General features: G+C 41.8%; 1 long non-coding RNA gene across 2 annotated transcripts; it reads right to left on the bottom strand.

Moving 5' to 3' along the window:
• Nucleotides 1–535: 535 nt before the first annotated feature.
• On the bottom strand, nt 536–7,660 carry LOC308387584. 2 transcript variants are annotated; one of them, XR_013969968.1, is made up of 3 exons: nt 7,543–7,660; nt 5,534–5,606; nt 536–1,177 (listed from the first exon to the last, which is right to left on the bottom strand). It is a non-coding gene; the product is annotated as an uncharacterized lncRNA (long non-coding RNA). The 2 variants fall into 2 exon arrangements; XR_013969969.1 differs by lacking the exon at nt 7,543–7,660 and adding an exon at nt 7,354–7,464 and having other exon boundaries at nt 5,534–5,636.
• Between the last annotated feature and the right edge of the window lie 828 nt (nt 7,661–8,488).

Here is an 8,488-nt window from a genome sequence, read left to right as displayed (position 1 = left end):
ATGAACAGGTCTCTCTCTCGCTCTCCTTTTAACGAGGTGGGGGGAGGGGTGACACAGGAAGCTGTGAGGCAGACCAGAGCAGGAGAAGAGGAAAGAAAGAGTGATAAGGAAGAGAGGGAGGAGAGAGAGTTCCCATGGCGTCTGATACATATCGACTGCTGATCTCATCCTTTACGTGCGAAGCCGTCACTATTGTCTGTCTAGCCGTACCCTATGTGCGTAAGACACAAATGGATGCAGCTCAATTCACTGAGAAATACATGTATGTTTTCTGAGAACTCTGTCTGACTTGGAAACTTCTTATATCTGCCGGCTTTTCTAAAGTGCACCAGTGAATCAGAATTTGTACACACAGCAATGCATCACACAATTTAAAGTGTATGTAGCAGTTCTAGATAAAGATTAGAAACAATGCTACCTCTATAAATGTGAAACTCTTAGGTGACTTCTTGACCTTTGAGGTCGCTGGGATTAGAGCTTGTCCAAGATTTTAAGTAGATGCACCTATGGTATCAGTTTCAAAATCCTACGTCACCTCATTCTTGAGTTATGCATTCACAAGATTATTGAAAACTTGACCTCCGACCTCGAGGCCGAGGCCACTGAGATCGTCGTCCAAGGTTTTTTGTACATGCACCTATGGTATTATTTTGAAAATCCTACAATGCCTCATTCTCGAGTTATCATATTCACAAACTTGGGTGTCCACAGTACCCCATCGCCCTTTCACAGCTGAAGGCTAAAAACCTGTATTTGTTATCGAACTTTACACTGTGACAACTTCCACATGTCACCTAGCCCTATCAAGAGGAAAAAGTTTAAAAAAAAAAAGTGATAACTTACCACATGGTAATCTGCTGACAGTTCAGATGTGAGGAACACAGTGAGCTAAATCACCAGAATCAGATTACTTTAATAGTAAATCCACTGCTACCATAAACAGATCCCAAAAAATCAGTTTAATGTTGGATAAAAGTAGCTGCACCAAATTTTCCCAGATGAAACAGTTTATCTAATAAAATACTTACTTTTAATGGACTTGAAGCTCAAACTGCTGGAGACCCGACTGCCTGGGTCCATGGATGTTTGTCGTGGACGCATACGTGTAAAGTGTAAAACCAGCTGTAGCCTCTGGGGGCAACATTGTAAACAGCAGGTCTTTGTCTTCTGTAATTTCCTACAAATGCAGACAAACAGAAAAATCTTATAAGAAGCTAAATCAGCTACACACAAATGCTAAAGATTTTGAGACTACATTTCAGTAAAATACAGTCTGTTCCCTTGCACATGACTAAAGCCTTCCCCCAAAAGAAGGGATTATAAATCCATACCTGCTTACTTTGCCATATAGGCTACATATGTAGGAGTTTGTACGCATGTATGTGTGCCTGTGTGTGTGCACATGCTCATTGCCAGCCATCAGACCCTGGCTGTCTCAGCCTCCACCTTGTATGAGTCAGAGCTGCAGTACAGTGTGGGAGAGGCGGGGATTGGATATCCTGCTGGTGGCTCGTCCACACACTTGCACACACACAGACACACACTTTTGTATTATTATTCATGTGAGTACCGCCAACAATACATTCCCAAACCTTCAGAAGTGAGGACCAGCAAAATATCCACTTTGAGTGTCAAAAACGCCAGCAGTTCCTCATAAAGTGAAACGTTCAAGAACAACACAACACATGAAAAACTTCCACACGTATGCAGAAAGACATACAGAGAGCAGCAGCGACATATATGTCTGCATTTAACACAGATAAGGAGACATACAGTGCGCACACGTATAGACACATACACAGCATGCTGTCACATCCGGCCCTGCGCTCCACAGTGTGGCCTATAATTAGCTGCCTGCAACGCTGACTGCCTAGAGATGAGATGAGCTAACCAGAGAGAGAAGGAGAGGAAGAAAAGGAGATGAGCTAACCACATGTAGGTAGATGCTGTTTCACTGAGTGAGGAGGAAGAGGAGGAGAGACAAAAAATAAAAAATAAAGGGAATGTAACCAGTTAGAGGTGAAACTTCATAAATTGAGAGCCACCTATGATAGCAGATAGATGGAGCACCCTCAAAGGACATCATCCCAAATCTGTTACAGAACTATGGCTGCACACTCTGAGTGTGGGTGGCCCCAGCAGGGATTAAACGCCAAACCCTAACAATCATTCTCAACTCATTCAGATGTACAAGGCATCCAAATGTGGGATTGAAGATGTGTGCATGGGCGCGCGCGTGTGTGTGTGTGCATGAGCCTTCCTCGGCACATACTCAGAGACTGGAGCATTTTTATGAATGGGGCTCCAGCAGCCAGTGCGATAAAGTATGTCACAGCACTATAATGAGAGCTGGGATGGTCTCTTAAGTAGCACAATTTCATCTGTATAACAAAGGCAGGCTTGAGACTCGGCTGTGAATGAATGAGTCAGGATCGACGTAACCCGGCTACATGGGCAGGGGTGGGGGTAGGATGGGCCGGGAGGGGGGGTGAAGGAGAGAGGGAGGGGTTTGTGTATGACTCATACTCTCACTTTTCTCATTGTCACTCCACTGCAGTAGGACTGTAGAACTTCTGGACTGCTGTGGGCTCTCCCTCTGCCTCTCAGCTGGATCCACAGCTTCTTCAATACTGCATTTTCATTTTTGTCAATTTGCACATTTTTATAAGAACTGCACATCTCATTCTGCTTTGACACAGGTAACGAAGGCGATCCGTACCTCACAAATGCATTGGCTCTGATGGTGGGTCAGCGTTTCATAAATGCATACTGTGCAGCCAAAACTTGTCACAACCCACTGAACTTTTTCCAGTCGGGAAACTAAACATTAATTTTGGTATGAATTCATGGTTAAATACATTTGTGGTGCATAAGGCTTCAAGAATGAATACATTTGCTCACCTGTGCAAACATAAAACCACGTCTGCAGTGATATATAAATATTTTTCTCAGTGTGAACCACATTCAGCTTTAATAAAGAATGGGAATGAGCTGATGTGGAAAACACAGCATGCTCAAACTGTGTTAATCACATAAGTTTCCCATACCTGAACATGTCGCGGCAGCAGCAAACTGTCCAGGAGATGCTGCTGGTTTTTTTTGTTCAGGTGGTAGGCGTGGCTAGTTTTCAGCCACTGTTTTACCACCAGCAGTTAGTTTCAGTTCAATGATTTGTTGCTAGTAGCAACCACTGCTGGCGCAGTTTGCTGTTTAACTGGCTTTGGCTGTGCCCCAAATCCCCCCTTGTTTACTCACTACATAAAATATACACAAGACTTTACGGAATACCACATACTTTCCAGCAATCTCTGCAGTTTGATGTGGTACGGCTGTTAAAGATAATCTGCCATCTGATGAATGTCCTTCACGAAAACTCACCGTATTCTTTTTAACCCTACGTCTTATCCTATGAATCTAACAGATAACCTTGATTTTTATATCTAAAAAAAAATCATCGCCACCACCACCACCACCACAAAAAACACGTATCCGGTAATTCTATAGATGTTGTATGCCTCTCTCGTCCAATAACATCCAGCTTGAAAGAAAAGGTTTCCCTGGACTGCTGTTGAGGTGGAAAAAGTCATCCACCTCTTAATCGTGAAATGTTTTTTGCTGTCAGAAAAGGGACACAACATCGTCTTCATAATGACGTTTGGTGGGTTACTCATTGTCATTTTGTGCATCAAGCTCAGCTATTGAGCTGTGCAGTGGTCTCGCTTTAACCAGATTGGTCAAAACTGACATGCTCATGAGTGTGCAGCTGACAAATCTGCAAGAACTGCATGACGCTATCGTGTCAATATGGACCAAAATCTCTGAGTAATGCGGATCTCATTAGTTTGTTTGCAGAACATAAACAGCATGTCATGTAGCCATTCAGTCATAGAGTAATGGAAAAAATAGAAAAGTTAAAAATTTAAACCTTCTTCCTTAAAATCAGCAGGACACAAAGAGATGAGAAACCCAAATGATGACAAGTATGGATAAAGAAGCAGACAGATAAAAGAAATAACCCCTTTGAGATGATTTTGCAGCCAAAAGCTTATTTTATTGTCAGAGGAAGAGCTCCGTGAAAAAAACAGGACATACATTTTTCAAAATAAAACACCTGGAAAGTGATTTAAATTATGCAAGGTTCCTCTAAAGTGATCATATTGCCTGCACAGTAATGGGTAACACCTACATGCAGCCCCAGTTTGATTTAACTCCTTTTAAGAGACCTGTTAGGAACAGCTCAGACCTGTATTTATTTCAAGTGTGCTCATGGCAAAGATGACGCAAACTACGCAAATCTGATCAGTGAACACACATACATACACACGTTTTGCTAACCTGATATTTTAGTCAGCTGCTCAAGGACACAAATCCAGGAACTAAACCTCAACACAGCGATTTACCAATATACGCTTGCTGTTATTTTAAAAATCCCCCAGCTATGCAGAAGATTACATCACACCGGGTCTGTCTTCATAACTTGTGCAATGATTTAGAAACTCCATTTGAAAAGCAACATCTAAATAAAAAACACACTTCTCAGGATGATCTCGTGTCATAAATCATGAGGAAGTAATTCATTCATGATTAGTGCTCCACTTTATAGTTCCCTTGAGCTTTCTATCAGACGGTTTTTATTATTTTACCTCCTGAGAAGTTTTGACAAATTCACTTTCCAGTCCAAGAGACACAACGTGTGAAGATCTTGCTGGGAATGGAGCTGGTGTGACTAAGAGTGAACCAAAACAAAGCACTTAAAGATAATCTTTGTTTTTTATGAGCTCATCTCTGTATTTGTAGACTGTTGTTGAAATAGTCACCAAACCTGACTTATTAACGACTGTGATTTATTACTTAAAACGTCTGTAAGAATACTCAACAGAATTAGCTTTGTGTCCCTGAGTGCGGTATTTATTACTGGGCATGATGCTGTGCCGTTAAAAAACAAAACTAAATAAGTTTCAACATGAAAGCAATTTCAGCTTTAATCCTTTGTATCAGATGGATGGAAAGATTATTCTGCTTTCATTAAATTTTTTTGCATTTAATGATTAAAAGGAAACTACATCAAACATGGTCCAAAAAAAAATTGAATTTCACGTGTCTGATATGGTTTTAAAGATGCATTTCTGTTTTTAATAACATAAACTGACGAGATCTCATTGTGATTGACCCCAAGCAGCAACTTCTCCTGGTGTTTTTACGGCTTTGCACCTGTGTACGTAATTGTACCACAATTTAGCTACTAAAACCAAAAAAATATGTTGTCCCCTGGGGAAAAAAGGTGTACTCCATTAACATTTTGTAGTATTAACAGTAGAGACGAGCATGTTTCACCTACCATTTTGCTTCAGTTTATATGAAAAATAGTAACGTTTATTTCCTTACTTTTCCTAAGTAGGTGCTACTTTTATGAGCTGACAGGTCAGCTGCTGACAGATGTGAAGGGTCACAGGAACAGCAAGTCATTGTGAAGCAATGACCAGAGGAAGCGAGGAAGAGGAGAATAGAGGTAATGAAGGTGTAATTTGCTAACCATTTGTGAGGTGCCTGGTTGCCCCGGGGGTTTCCTCTTCTCCGGAACTTCCCCTCCGCAGGGGTTACAGGTGCTGGAGAGAAGAGGAGGTGGTGAGAAGCGGCTGGTAAAGTGTAAAGGAAGGGGTGATGCAGGAAACGTAAGGGGGAGATGGGAGGAGGGTGAGAAGGACAGATGGATTAATCAGACAAGCAACAAAACAAAGACAGAGGAGATAGATTCTTATTAGATTATTTGGAAGGAAAAAAAGACACAACAGGAAAGTTAAGTGCACTTAAGAGGTTTAATGTAAGCCTCTCTTTTATTTCTTTAAAAAATACCCAAAGGTATTTTGAAATTTTCATGTATTTTATAATACGACAGAAGTACCTTTCAAATCTTGTAGAAGGTATGGTGGTGAAGATAGAAAACAATTTCTAAACTTCTCCATCTGTAACTGCCAACTTTCTAAACTTCTAACTCATCCCCATCACATCTTCTCCTTCTGCTTATCCCACAACAACAACCCTGCCTTCAGAGATTGAGTCAACCCTTTTTGCTGTTAGTATTAGCGTTGCTAATTTAGCGATTAGCTATTTAATTAGCTATAGCTTGCTCCTAGTTGAGCTTTTACTTCTACAGTACACAGATAAGGGTTTACAGGATCCCATTGCCAAACAAACGAACAAACAAAAAAGCAACAGGCCAGGGAATAACGAGTGGATGGGATGTTATGAGTGGCTACTGGCAGTGGCTGTGAAGTTGATTGGCTAGAGAGCAAGGCTAGAGACAAAGTCAGCAAGCCCCTGGTAACCACCAGTCACTAGGGAAAAATAGGTATTCTGCAACCAGTTGGCAAGTACTCATGGGAAGCTGCTTGCTGTTGCTGGTTGAAATGGTTGCAAAGTGGTATATGGTGCTGCACTATAAAAACTCCTTGCTATTGCTGTAGTTGCCTGTAGTTTGTATGGATAACACTGAATCCTCTGCACACTCGCTATTTGTTAAGTGTTAGCGAAACTGTGAAGAGAGCAGCGCAAACCAGAAACGGAGATCATGTGCCTTCAAATTAAAAGTTCAATTTTTTAAATCAGTTGGTGTCAGCAGTAAGGTACCGGCGCTTTGAAGGCAGAAGGTCTCCATTTCCAGTATGTATTTTTTCAAGTTTTACTATTTCTTGGTTGCAGTTAGCATGTGTTTTCGAAAAAGCTTGGCATCTTTTATACAAACAATGGGTGATCACAAGGAGGTTCTTGATGGAGAATGTATGTGCGACTGATTTCAACCAGCAACAGGCAGCAACCTTACACCAGCTGGTTGGAGAAAACACATTTTTCCCTTGCGAGTGGCAGTTGCCAGTGGGTTGCCAACTGGTTTCTAGGCTTGTGTGCCTGAGGGCTTAGCTGTACATATATGAGTGCATAAAGCTGGTAGCTATCCTCTGGGTATAAACTGATTAAAAATAGAGGGATAAGACCTGATTCTTCAGGAATTAAATGTTTTTAAGTGGAGAGTACTTTTAGATTATTTAGGTATAGGTATGTCATGGCTGACAGTGTCTATTTCCGATCAAAGAACACTGTTCCCACAAAGCAAACTAGCAAACAAACAAAACAGTTTCTGTAGAATAATTTGGTCTGAAACCACTTTGTTACAATCATCGGTGTAAACCTGACCCCAAAATTTTACTTGCTTTTCTAAATACTAAGTGTTTCTCAGGGGGACTCACTGCAGCAAAAGCAACAGAAGCTAAGCGTGCACAAACCAAAACCACTGAAACTTAACTAACATGAACCAAATTAAAAGGAGGCAATCTCTTGTGACTGAAAATTGAACCTCACCTCGTTTTATATCCGCCCGACTTTTTGTTTTGCAGTTTTCCTTTACGACACCAGTGCATGTTTAACTCAGTTCACACCACCTGCACATCTGAAATGCTTATTCTCAAAACTCTGTTTTTAATCAGATTTAGCTGCTACTAAGTATTTTGTATCTTTTGTCATCCTCCCTGCCCTATAACCCCATCTTACCCTATAAACTCCTCACTTCCCATTGAACATGCAGACAGCTGGAGGTGGTGGTAGTGATGGTGGCTGGGCTCCTTCCTGCTTTGAAGCACTCCAGTCAGCTGTGTTGCCTCTGACTGGCTCTCTCTGAGGGGCTTATAATGGCTTTAAGACGCCCTAGCTTCCTCGATAATGACTGCTTCCTCTGCTCTTGGCCTGGCAGGCTGGCTCGCTGGCTGACTTGCTGGATGTGTGGGTGGCTGGCTGGCCACCTAACAAACTGACCAATGCTCAGTTCACATCTGCAGTATTATAACTACACTAACCGAACACAGGGAGGGTCTGATCAAACCTAATGAAGTTCTGTGTATCCTGTAAATCAAACAATCAGGCAGCAACCAAGTTGTTTGTGTTGCTCTGTAGTTTTTTTTTTTTAAACTTTGCTTCAAGCTTCTTGTGAATACTTGTTTGCAGATTATTAAATGAGTAAATATGAGCTGTTGTCTTGCTGGTTAACTGAGGGAATGGATAGTTAGTTTAATGCGTGACTCTTTGACTGACTGGGATGGTTATAAGCTGGCTCCTTAAGTAGCTGACTTATTGGCTCAGGAATGCAGCAGGTGGCTCAAAATCTGAATGGGTTTTGCGGTTATGTGTGTGTGTGTGTGTGTGTGTGTGTATGTGTGTGTGTGTGTGTGTGTGTGCGTGCGTGCGTGCGTGCGTGCGTGTGCACATGTGTGAGTTTTGTGTGTATGGGTTTGTGCCTGAGTGCGTGTTTTTTTCCCATGGTTGAAACCATTGAGCTTGTCTGCAGGCCCTCAGATTTCTTCTCTAATCTGGCATGTTTCACATTCCCAATTTCCTCTGCTGATGCATGCCTCCTCTGCTGTTTGTTCAATGGGAGACTGTAAAGGGGAAAAAATGACAACTGCCTGTCTTTCCAACTCTGTCTCTCTCTGCTCAAGCTGTT

Source organism: Rhamphochromis sp. 'chilingali', assembly GCF_963969265.1.
Source record: "Rhamphochromis sp. 'chilingali' genome assembly, chromosome: 19".
Lineage (NCBI taxonomy): Eukaryota > Metazoa > Chordata > Actinopteri > Cichliformes > Cichlidae > Rhamphochromis > Rhamphochromis sp. 'chilingali'.
This window is presented reverse-complemented; position numbering and strand designations above follow the sequence as displayed.